The sequence below is a fragment of the Nymphaea colorata genome, chromosome 7 (genome assembly GCF_008831285.2).
Source record: "Nymphaea colorata isolate Beijing-Zhang1983 chromosome 7, ASM883128v2, whole genome shotgun sequence".
In the NCBI taxonomy this organism is placed as follows: Eukaryota; Viridiplantae; Streptophyta; class Magnoliopsida; order Nymphaeales; family Nymphaeaceae; genus Nymphaea; species Nymphaea colorata.
This window is the reverse complement of record NC_045144.1, coordinates 19,235,980-19,248,561: the sequence shown is the minus strand read 5'-3', so window position 1 is coordinate 19,248,561 and position 12,582 is coordinate 19,235,980. Positions and strand designations below refer to the sequence as shown.

Here is a 12,582-nt window from a genome sequence, read left to right as displayed (position 1 = left end):
GGCGGGTCGCAATTGCCAAATGTCCGTCTGGTTTTTAAACACAATTTAGCAAAATATCGCGTTATTTATCTTTTGTAAAGCAAGTATTCACGCCTTTGGGAAAAAATACCAAGTATAGTTTGTTCCTTACATTCTCAACATGACATTTTCAAAATTTTAATATAACTTTTTATTCTTTCAATTATTTTATCACAGACGATATTTTCGCGTTAAAAACATGGGAAAAATGAGCCACAAAAATCCAAACCGACGGTCATTGAAGGTGTTCTTCACATGTACGTGGGCCCCAAGGATGTGTTGGCACTCCGACATGTCACCCAGGCACATGCGACTTTGTCTTGCAGTTGATCCATGTCCGGATCCGATCCAGACTCAAAGAATGAGAAAATCCAGATCTGAGCATCTTAATCCAGATTCATATCTTAAACCTGATCTGAACATTGTATTGCTAATAGTCAAGAACCTAAACTAGAAAGCCTGATTCATATGATCCGTATATGATTCAGGCCCACCAATATAGTATGGTTCTGAGTTTTCCATTTTCTGGTTATGGATTTGGAATAAATATCTGACTTTTGATGTATTTGGATCATTGAGATCACTTTGGATGTGGGTCCATTTCGAATTTGTACTTGAAACCAGTGAGAATGCAAGCTGGATCTGCAAAAGGCCAGGTGGATATCGGGGCAGACTTATTTGGATCTACCTAAGACAAGTCCGTTGAAACTGCAGGCGCCACGGGTTTATTGTCTACGCCTGAAGTTAGCAACTCTCTATTTATTTAATCAAAGCTTCATTGTTTGGAATACATATTTAATCAAACAAGCCACATTAAGAAACTTGCTTCCCTTTTCTAAAACTTACTTTCACCTTATTTTTGTTTCCCCGTTCACTTTATGTCATATTTTCTTCAATGCAATGATTGATCATTTGATCTGAAGGGGGTTTGGATTTGAGATCCCCAGGATTTAAAAACCATGGATTTAAGATCCGATATTTCTTTCCTCCTTTTCCTGATCTTAAATCCCACCTTTTCTCAATGCAAAGAAGTAAAATAAGGATTTTGAAGTGTAGATCTTAAGAGTCTGACCTAATATCCTTAGTTTGATGAACCATAGATTTTACAATGAATGTGAATGGCTTGAAATAATACAATAGAAGAAGAAGAGAAGAATGATTGACAAATATGAATCTCTGACCTTGAGTGAATATGAATCCCCGACCTCGAGTGATAAAGAGCAACTTTTGGTTAGTATATCACTAAGAAGAAAGCCGAAGCTTCCACCCAACTCCTTGTAAGGTAAAGGGCTTGATGCTCTTAAAATTCAAAATGGATTTGCTTTCTTCAAGCCGTCGCCCCTACTGTTGCACCAACCCGCTCGTGGACTAAAGGGAGCGACTTAAATAAAAACTAGAAATCACTCACCTTTCTTATTACAATATTTACATTAGTTTGTTCAAATTGAAGCAGGAAGGTCGACCACTATCTATTTCTTCACGTTAGCACTAAATTTCGTGTCCAATTTCAACCACATAACCAGCAGAGACGGTATTTAGCTATGTAAACACTACAACGCTTTAAGAGCAAGGAGTAAGGACCAGCAGCAAGTGTATAACTACAGCGGGAATTTATTGTTGCATGGATCAAACTGTAATTTCACAATTTTAATAAGGGCCAAAATAAAAATTTTCAATTTTTTGAATTGTCAAAATAAAAATTTTCAATTTTTATATATATATTAAACTATAATTTTTTAAATTTACATATAAATTTTTAAAGTTTTTAAAATCTGAAGTAAAAGCCAAGGTCCTTGCGGGCTCCCCTTTTGAGTAGGCATTGGGTCCATAAAAAGAGCTCCAAAACCCTCAACGTCACTTGTTTTTCCTTTTAGCAGGCACGATAATCTTAGCCTGAACATCAAAGACAACAGTTATAGTGTTCTTGTTGTTTGTTGGTTTCATGGATTCCGTGACTAATTCTACGAAAATTCATTTTATATTTTTGACAGATTTTTTTTTTTAAACTGTGTTGAGTATAATCTTTTGAACTCTTCATTGTGCCCTTTCATTATTTTCTGAATGTTGAGAAGATTTTGAATTATGGATGGTATAAATTATAAATACGAGTGATTTTTAGGTCTATGTGAAAGAATTAAGGAAAAGCGGACAAAAATAATACGTGGCAAAAATCATCGGTGGCCACCGGCGTATGCATCTTGTGCAAAATCTATACCGATGAATTCATTCACCGGTATATGAATTCATTCACCGGTATAGATCAGGATAAAAAAAATAAAAGAAAAACATCCTACCAAACTTGTGTATCTCAAAAATATAAAGGTACAGGAATGTACCACCCCTATCTAAGAGACATTCATTAGTCATAACCATTAACAAAAGTCGAGTCCAATCACTATAACATGGTAAGCAATTCTTCGGTTACTACTTTGATCCAGTGGAGGAACCTCAGAACTGGCAGCCGTTGCAAAGGCAAAAGATGGTAATGGTCAAGTCCCTTGATTGGAAGCTATTAAGGGGATGCCAGTAATAATAAATTTGTGATAAAAGAGTATAGAACCTGCACATAAAAAATCATCTGCGTCAGCCATGGGAGGCGCCATTGTGGGGGTGGACAACTTAGGTCACCGGTCTGCTTGCATAATGAGCCTCCCTCCGTCCTGTTTCCTCCGTTTACTAAAAAGGGTTTTTTCGCCCCCTCTTCATTTTCCTTCCAACAGATGATGGCGACGACCATTGCCTGTTCTCTTCTGCTTATCGCTGAGAATTGAAGCTGCCTATCGCTGAGAACTGAAGCTTGATGATGTTGTTAGGAACAACACACAAAACTCTCCTCTCGCACTCTCAAGAAGGGAATAGAAGCAATAAGAAAGAAGACAAAGATTTACGTGGTTCGAAACAGTAATCTCCTACGTCCACGGTCGCACAGATCTTTCAGTATTCACTCTTAGATGAACACAGACACTCTCAGATAGAAGACCAAGAAAGAAACTTCGCCCTCCCTCATAACATAAGGATTAAGGCAAACCCGTATTTGTACAAAATGATATAAATGCCCTTGCATATGTATGGATCAAGTTCCATACACCAATAGATGTTGCATAAACAAGCAATAGCAAAGAAGAGAAAAAAATGGAAGAAAAGAAACTAGACTTCAGTAAGGGAAGAAAAGACTCACAGTGTGGGCAAGGGTGCACAGGGTATAGAGAGAAAGATACACCCGAAGAACCTTGAACGACCTGAGAGACCCCGACGTATCCAACGGATGTCATCAGGCCAGGCCGTCCATTTCAATTTGGCTATGATTTGAACCTCGTTGGAGAGAGAGAGGATTAAAAACCCATGGTTATGATCAAGCAAAGACTACGTGGGTTACCATACATGAGAAAATTTTTATTCTTCTGGATCAGAAAAGAAAGAAAGAAAAAGAACACCAAAACCAAGGAACAGTTTATAATAAGTTATAACTGCAGCTAGAGCTTAAAAAGTTACAGATTTCATCCAGATTACATTGAAGAAAGGCTTGTCCTAATGCCTTCCATGGGAGCATTAAACCTCACAGCTGCCATTAAGAAGTACTGAAAGTTGTGATACAAATAAATGTGAAAGCAATGTCAGGAATAATGGCTTCTACGATACTACATTCTCAAATCTTCTGATTTCAAGCCTGCCAAGTGTTCCAGTAGCACCAAGTAACATCCTGCTTACAAAGATGGCTTTCTCATCATGCAAAAACTGGTGTTTGCGTATCAACTATCGCTTTGAAATCAACATAACCATAAACCTGTCGCAACTGTACCTGAGACAGAAGAAAAGAGTCAGCTTATGGTCTATTACTCAAATTAATTCAAATGCTTCTTACATAATTAGAGAATATACCAACATGAAGGTCAAGTCTCTTGTAGAAAGACAACATGACCATGGTAAATTTCATAACATGAAGGTGAAGTCACGTTTACAAAGATGGTTTTTTCATCATGTAAAAATTGGTGTTCAAAAGCAAAACACTGATGAGGAGAGCTTTCGTAGTGTCAGCTACCGTCCCTGAAACAGAAGAAAAGGGACAGCTTATAGTCTACTACTGAAATTAATTCAGATACCTCTTATAGAATTAGAGAACACACCAACATGAAGGTCAAGCCTCTTGTAGGAAGCCAACATGAACATGGCAAATTTCATACAGAAGATAAAAGTAGTATCATCAAAGATACTATTCAATGAAGCAAGGCAACCATTGTGCACAGTATCTTCTTCAGACAAAAAACTTGCATTAGAAATAAAGCCAACTAGTATATGATTTTTCTGTTATATCCATCTTCTCCTTACTGGAAAGAAGAACGTGAACCTCTTACCAAGCTTCCATTGACGATGATGCATAAGCTGGTTACTTGAGTGCAGAAAGTACCTCAAAATCACTGGTCAGCTAAGAACAATGGGTAACATGGTTGCACTCTCTGCTGCACCTTCTTGAATCTAAGGTAGACCAATACTGACATACATCTGCACCTTATCTAAGTCACATGGAGTTACAGATGCTGGATCAAGAAAATCCAAAAACTTGTTCTATTCCATAGTTTCCATGTCTGCAGAGAGGCAATTAATCAGTATCATCAAGCCGATAATTAGTTGTAAATAGTTTCCATGTCTAGGGAAAGGCAATTTTGTATCATCAAGTTGATAATTAGTTGTAAACCAAACATACAACAACATCATTTACAACCAACAATTCTTTTTTCTTATTCTTGCAATTCAAGCAGTGGAGCATTCTGCACAAGAAAAGGTATGTTCTGAATAGATGTGATAGAGCTTGAACAAAATGATTGGTAGTCTGCTACAAGCTGCAGCCTGCAGAACCTGATGATCTCTGTTGAACATGATTATCTGATGCTGCTACGAGCTTCAAGTGAAAAAATACACTACCAAGTTTTGCGTTGAACATGAAGAACTGGTGGAAAAAGCAAATTGCAGCAAAAGTTTCTATTTACTAACTAAAAAGGTCATACCAGACACTGACGTTGATTTCTTTTATATACCACCTGGTGGAAATGCCAAGAAATAAAAGCCAAACAAGGATCAAGTAGTTGAGATTTAGCTTTTTTGAGTGATTTAAATTTTGCTTTTGATTTAATTATGTCACACACTGACGAGTGGAAAGCTTGATAAATCGAAAAGAAAAACTACTGAGACTAGAAACACACATATTTCATTGACATACCAAAAAAGAAACATAAGGCCCCTGCTAGAAAAATGGGGCTACTTTGCTGTCCCTCCACAAGGGTCGGCCATGGACTTTAGACGTTCACATGAGCTCCATAACGGCCCGTGGTAAATGAAACAGTTTTTTCAAGTGTTCCATCAATATACCTTAAAAATTAAGATAAACTCACAAAACACATTTTATGGTGTTTTAATTTTTGGGTCATATTCATAAAAGAATTACATACCGTTCCGTTTGCCAAAAGGGCAGTAAGTGAATGCCTAAGTGGTGTATATGAGCCTAAACCCCAAGAATCCATGTTTCTCTACCCCAAGTATGTAGAAAGCATGGTACTGCTCCATGCAGTTTGCACCTTCTTCTCCGTAGAGACGAAGAGGAATTCCACTGGAGCAAGTTATATGTTCATTCAACACCCCTTCCCTATGTAGAACAGATTTAAAAACCGCGAGACTTAACAATGGTCTTGGTTCTTTTGAGCACCGGTAGGTGGTGCGTAGCCATTGCCTTGTCATGTATCTATGAAGGCTCATTTTTATTTTTCCCCCCCCCGCTTCCGTACAAAACAAAAACACAAAGGGCAGATGAGAATAAATAAATAAACATCACCACTGTTAGGAAGAGAGAAGAGACTATATACCTCAAAGAGAGAGAGAGAGGCCGTTGCCAAAGGCGCAGGCGGCTATGGAGCTCGAACCGACGCAATAAGAACGCGAGAGGGAGAGAGAATACCTGGTGGTGCCATCGACAATGGACAGTGGTGTTTCCGACTGCTGTGCTGCTCGGTCTCCTGGGCTACAATCCAACCATTGCCGTGTGCAGAGCAGGATGAGAATAAATAAATAAAGTTAGGAATACCCAATCACCATTGTGAGGAATAAACTGATATACCACAAAGAGCGAGAGAGGGAAACTTTTTAAAAAGACGAAGAAGAGACTGTGAAAATATTTCCAACCATTGCCGTGTGCAGAGCAGGATGAGAATAAACAAATGAAGTTAGGAGTACCCAATGACCATTGTGAGGAATAAACTGATATACCTCAAAGAGCGAGGGAGAGAAACTTCTTAAAAAGACGAAGAAGGGATCGTGAACATATTTCCAACCATTGCCGTGTGCAGAGCAGGATGAGAATAAATAAATAAAGTTGGGAATACCCAATCACCATTGTGAGGAATAACCCGATATACCTCAAACAGCGGGAGAGAGAACTTTTTTAAAAAGACGAAGAAGAGACTGTGAAAATATTAAAAAATCTAAAATGTACATTACTTCGAAGCCAACCCCTGTTTCTTACCTTTGGTGCATACTTGTGCACACACAGAAGCGTGCAGGCAATTCGACCTCCAGTGAGAAGGAGAAGCGATCATCAATTCGGATTAGGGGTCAGGTAAAAGGCTGGCCTGATCACTCAGTGTGCAGAAACACGAATATAAGAAAGGTCTAATACAAACTAAAAGATGAAAAACAAGAAGAAAGATCTACAAATTTTGAGCGAATACAAAAAAAAATAAAAATCCAAAAATACCTTCTTCTTTACTTAACTACATTAACTCCAAAGCTGCTATCATAAAATTAACATGGACCCATGATGACATCAAGTTTTCCTAAAAGGGGGCAATTATTCACAATACAAATACAAGATCCACATACTTATGTCCACATATTTTATGTCATACAATCCGTTTGCAACTCAAACACGAAGGTCCAACATCAGGTTCCTTACATTGCCCCAAATTCCGGTCCAATTTCAACAGAAACGTTACTTATTTAATCCAGCAAAAACAACATCAGCAATTGAAAGCACAGCATGCTTAGACAGAGCAGGTAGAAGAGCCCGTATCAGCTTCCTTATCCCCTTCTTTGTCACCTCCTTTATAAAAAGCCATGCAAAATCAAGAGCAACAGCAGCAAGTCTCCCAAGCTCAAAGTATTCACCCACAGCATGCGAGATCACACTCCTTGCAATAGTCAGGGCAATCTTCGTAGCCTCCTTCATAGCCTCGTCGCCCTGACAGTAAGAACATGTCAAGTGGGGCTGCATAACGAGTTTGAGTCAGCTCGAGCTCGACTCAAACTTGCTGATCAACTCAAACCTGTCTCATTTATAAATAAATGATTCGTTCGAGTTTTAATGTATGCTCGATACATTAACAAGTCAACTTTGAGTTATAAGAATTGAACTCATTTAAACTCGACTCGGCTCAACCACATAATGAATGTTGAAATATGATGAGAGAATAATTAAGGGGTAGCAACTAAACATGTTAAATGAGTGAAAATAAGAAAACCAGATATGCTGAACAGAAAAAAGTTAAACAAGTCAAGCTCTAGCTTGATATTGTATTGTCGAGTTGAGCTCAAGCCTGTTCTATAGAGCTCGACTCAAGTTTGAGCCGAACTCTAGTTTTCTAAGTCGAGTAGAGCTTGAAGTAGCCGGCTCATGTGCAGCCTTAATGTCAAGGACGTTCATTATAGGCTCCTTAAATTAATCTTCCAGCTCTAATGAGAAAAGCGAGTACCTTCAATCCATTGGACCTTGCAACTGCAGAAGACTGTCCCCGATGAGGCATTTCCAGCAACTTCTGTGAATCTGCAGGCTGAGAAAGAGAAGAGTTAGAGCCAGGATGCAGGCTATTGAAGATCCGTGCATATTTAACGAAAGCCAAGGCATGTGGGAGCGACCAGGAAACTTCACATGAAGTGTTGAATGGCTTGGATGGAGTTCAAGAAAGAGCATGGAACGAGTCCTTTTAGACTAAGTCTACATGCATTATCTATACCAAGCAAATAAGTAAAGAGGTGGAGCAATATATATATATATATATATATATAATGGTTAAAATTTAAACATTTTCATTGAAAAACTATCACTGCATTGGTATATGGTGGCTTTAGCAACAATTCATAGTCTTTTTAAAAACAAATTTTAAAATTTTAGTCATCAGCAACTACCCAATATCCAACAACCTTAACTTTTCTTTTATATATATAAAGGCTGTTTGATAATTGGATAGTTGCCGGATGATTAAAATTTATAAATATAAATATATATATATATATATATATATATATATATCTATATATATATATATATATATATATATAAAGACTGTTGAATAATTGGGTAGTTGCCTGATGACTAAAATTTAAACATTTGTTATTAAAAAACTATAAATTGTTGCTAAAGCCATCATATAACAACACAATGATAGTTTTTGAATGAAAGTTTTTAAATTTTTAGCCATTTGTTAAATGAAACATTGTAAAATTTTTAAATCACTATCCATGGAGGGTCACTATTGCTTCATAGTTATGATTTGTCGTCGACACTTGCCTTCTAATCAGGGTCCACCATCGATCATTGCTGTCCTTGGAGGGTCAGCCATCGTCTTAAACTAGCAGAAGGTGACGACACACATACCTGCAACAACTATATTCACCTATTTTATAGGTCACACACTTTGGTAATCATTGTACAAGGAAAATCTAATACAGGAGAAGAACAAAATTTTCAAAATTGAAGTGAATAGCTGGAGCTCAAGAAGCTTTATTTTTTCTTCCATAAAATTATACAAACTCCAATGCAGTCATAAAAATCTTGAATAGAGAAATGAATTGGTAAATAAATACGCAAGATCTAAAGGTTTATTTATTAACTTACTTTTCTAGAAACTCAAACATGAAGAACCAATATCTATTTCTTGACGTTGTCCCGAACTTCGGTTCAATTTCAACTACATAGCCGGCAGAAACATTAATTTTCAATTTCAACTACATAGCCGGCAGAAACATTAATTACTTAAGTAAACAAAAGCAGCATCATCAGCAACTTCCCCAAGCCCAACATGATCAAACAGAAAATGCACTGTCACCTTCCTCATAACAACCCATACAAACTTCTTAGTCATCTTTCCCTGTAAAAAAACAATAAGACTCATTTTAAAAAACTTATTATAATATTTTTAAACCCATCTTCTCCGAAACTGGTTATATGTACATTCGCATGTACAAAAGTTGTGTACAGACATATGCAATGACCAAAATACCCTTGTCTATGTAAAAAAAATAACTTTTGAAAAAAAAAGAATTGTAAAAAAAGTTAAAAAAGTCTAAAATATAAATTTCTTTACAAGTGAAGAAAGACTGTTCTCAATGAGACATTTCCACCAACTTCTGTCAATAAAACTTCTCCACGAGAGAAAAGGAAATATAAGAGATGCAAACTTGCCACGTAGAAATTTTAAGAAATTTCCTATAAAATATTGAATATAATATTCTAGAGATGCCAATAAGAGTTATTGTGGTGAAGTGGGAGTTTAATCATCGTCTTCAATGAGTCCTGACTTCCATGGATTGGACCAAGCTCAAGTTCACATAGAATGAGTCAAGTTGACTGTCATGACCAAGTCCACTGGCATTATGCCAATTAATCAATAAGTCCGCCGCTAGAGAGAGAAAGGCTGAAGCCCTCTACCCTTCCTCCTCCTGCCCCAATGGTCCAAAATAATACTGTCATATCATCTCTTGCAGCTCAATGGCGGAGCCAGAAATTTTTTAATGAGAGCATTATTTCATGAATTTTCATTTCTTAAAAGAAACTAGTATACATAAATAAACAAATATTTGAAGGCACTATATGCAAGAAAAAAAAAAACTGTGGGTCTAGTGTGGGCAACTGCCCACATCAGCCAATATGTGGCTTTGCTGTGGCTGCAGTTGGACATCAAATCTACACCATGGATATGAGATCCCTGTTGCAGAGATGAGCTCGAAAGCTTCAAATCCACCGTTTGTTTAAACCCCGAAGGCAAACAAACGTTGCTTAATGTTTGAAACCATTAACAAGTTCAGATTGATCAGCACTATTTTAGCGCCAAAACTAGCGCCAGAGCTCGAACGGCGGCTACCGTTTATAATGCCAGAAGAAGGTAGCGACAAGGTTGAGGTCCATACTGGCATTTCAGTGAAAAGGTCAATGTTTCAAGTGGCTGAGCTAGTCTCTAGACATCCTGGAAAGAGCAAACAGTAAGAACCAGCAACCAGCAGCAACTATAACTGCAGCATCTTCAATACCCAGCAAGGGTGGCAAAGAGAAGAAGAAGAGAAAGCTCCAAAGCCCTTAGGCGTACGTCGAATTTCCCCGGTTCATTTTCTTTTGAGTAGGCATTGGGTTTATACTGAGGGTCTCTTTGTTTTTTTTCATCTAGGAGGCACGATAATCTTAGCCTGAACATCAAAGAGTATGAGAATAGAATTTGACAAGAGTGGTCACTGTTCTTGTTGTTTGTTAGTTTCATTGATTCCGTGAGTCATTCTATGCAAATTCATTTCATATTTTTGACAGACAGATTTTTTTAAAAACTGTGTTGAGTATAATCTTTGAACTCTTCATTGTGTCCTTTCATTATTTTCTGAATGTTGAGAAGATTTTGAATCATGGATGATATAAATACGAATGACTTTTAGGTATATGTGAAAGACCTAACGAAAAGCGCACAAAAACAATAAATGTGGCAAAAATCATCGTTGTAGATCTAAATCAACGACACTCACCGGTATATGTAAATTGCGTCTTGTGCAACGTCTATACCGATGAATATATTCACCGGTATAAAGCAGGTTCCACACTTCCCCCTCTCAAAAATATCAAGGTACATGAATGTACTACCCCTATCTAAGGGGCATTCATTAGTCATAACCATTAGCAACAGTCGATTCCAATCACTATAACATGGTAAGAAATTCTTTGGTTACTACTTTGATCCAGTGGAGGAACCTCAGAACTAGCGTACATCTTAGGGCCTTGATTGGAAGCTATTAAGGGGATGCCACTAAGGCTTAAAAAATTTGTGATAAAAGAGTATATGACCTGCACATAATAAAATCATCTGCGTCAGCCATGGGAGGGGCCGTTGTCGGGGTGGACAAATTAGGTAACTGGCCGACTTGCACAATGAGCCTCCCTCCATTTACTGAAAAGGGCTTTTTTGCCCCCTCTTCATTTTCTTTCCAACAGATTATGGCGACGACCATCGCCTCTTCTCTTCTGCCTGTCGCTGAAAACTGAAGCTTGATGATGTTGCATAAACAAGCAATAGCAAAGAGGAGAGCAAAATGGAAGAAAAGAAACGAGACTACAATAAGGGAAGAAATGCGCACAGTGTGGGCACAGGGTATAGAGAAAAAGATATACCTCTCTCTCTCTCTCCCTCTCTCTCTTTTTGTCTTGTACAAAGGTGAATAGAAAATTTCAGGGCACCATAAAAACATGGTGAACAATGTCTACGCACTGCCTACCAATGCACAAAAGAACAAAGATAATTTTTGATAGCTCTAAATCTATTCTACATAATAATGTTGGGCATTGGCAATGCTGTTGGAAGTACGATTTTGGTTTTTGACTTGGAATTTTTTGGATTTCATTTCATGTTGGTTGACCGCATCAACTTATTTTAACAGAGGAGAAGATGCATATTTCATTTGGCTTATACTTTTTAAAATTGATTAGGCTAATGTTCCTGAAATTAATTAAAGACACTTTTGTTCATGGTAACAAACAAAGAACGACACTAAATTTAAGGACAGAAAGCTCCAATGAGAAACGCATATAGCAGAAGGTGGTTTGTCATACCAAAATGGCAAGTTCATTAAATTACATATCATTGGTATGAAAAGAAGACTAAAGCCTAACTCAAGCCAACATTTTTGTTCCCAACAGAAAAGGGTTTCACAATTCATATACGTTGGAGAGAGAGAGGACTAAAAACGCATGGTTATGATCAAGCAAAGACTACGTGGGTTACCATACATGAGAAAAATTTTATTCTTCTGGATTAAAAAAGAAAGAAATACAGCTAGAGCTTAAAAAGTTACAGATTTCATCCCGATTACATTGAAGAAAGGCTTGTCCTAAGGCCTTCCATGGGAGCATTAAACCTCACAGCTCCCATTAAGAAGTACTGAAAGTTGTGATACATATAAATTTGTATTCTTCTGGATTCAAAAAGAAAGAAATACAGCTAGAGCTTAAAAAGTTACAGATTGCATCCCGATTACATTGAAGAAAGGCTTGTCCTAAGGCCTTCCTTGGGAGCATCAAACCTCACAGCTACCATTACGAAGTACTAAAGGTTGTGATACAAATAAATGTGAAAGCAATGTGAGAAATAATGGCGTCCACGATACTACATTCTCAAAGCTTCTGATTTCAAGCCTGCGAAGTGTTCCAGTAGCACCAAACGACATCTTGCTTAAAAAATGGCTTTCTCATCATGAAAAAACTGGTGTTTGAAAGCGAAAAGCCGATGTGAAGGAGACGTTTGCGTATCAACTATCGCTTTGAAATCA

At 37.5% G+C, this 12,582-nt stretch overlaps 1 long non-coding RNA gene across 2 annotated transcripts; it reads right to left on the bottom strand.

Moving 5' to 3' along the window:
* Positions 1 to 3,458: 3,458 nt before the first annotated feature.
* LOC126410211 (uncharacterized) lies at positions 3,459 to 6,398 on the bottom strand. 2 transcript variants are annotated; one of them, XR_007573807.1, is made up of 5 exons: positions 6,274 to 6,398; positions 5,874 to 6,028; positions 4,424 to 4,601; positions 3,898 to 4,062; positions 3,459 to 3,817 (listed from the first exon to the last, which is right to left on the bottom strand). It is a non-coding gene; the product is annotated as an uncharacterized LOC126410211 (long non-coding RNA). The 2 variants fall into 2 exon arrangements; XR_007573806.1 differs by having other exon boundaries at positions 4,424 to 6,028.
* Positions 6,399 to 12,582: the final 6,184 nt, after the last annotated feature.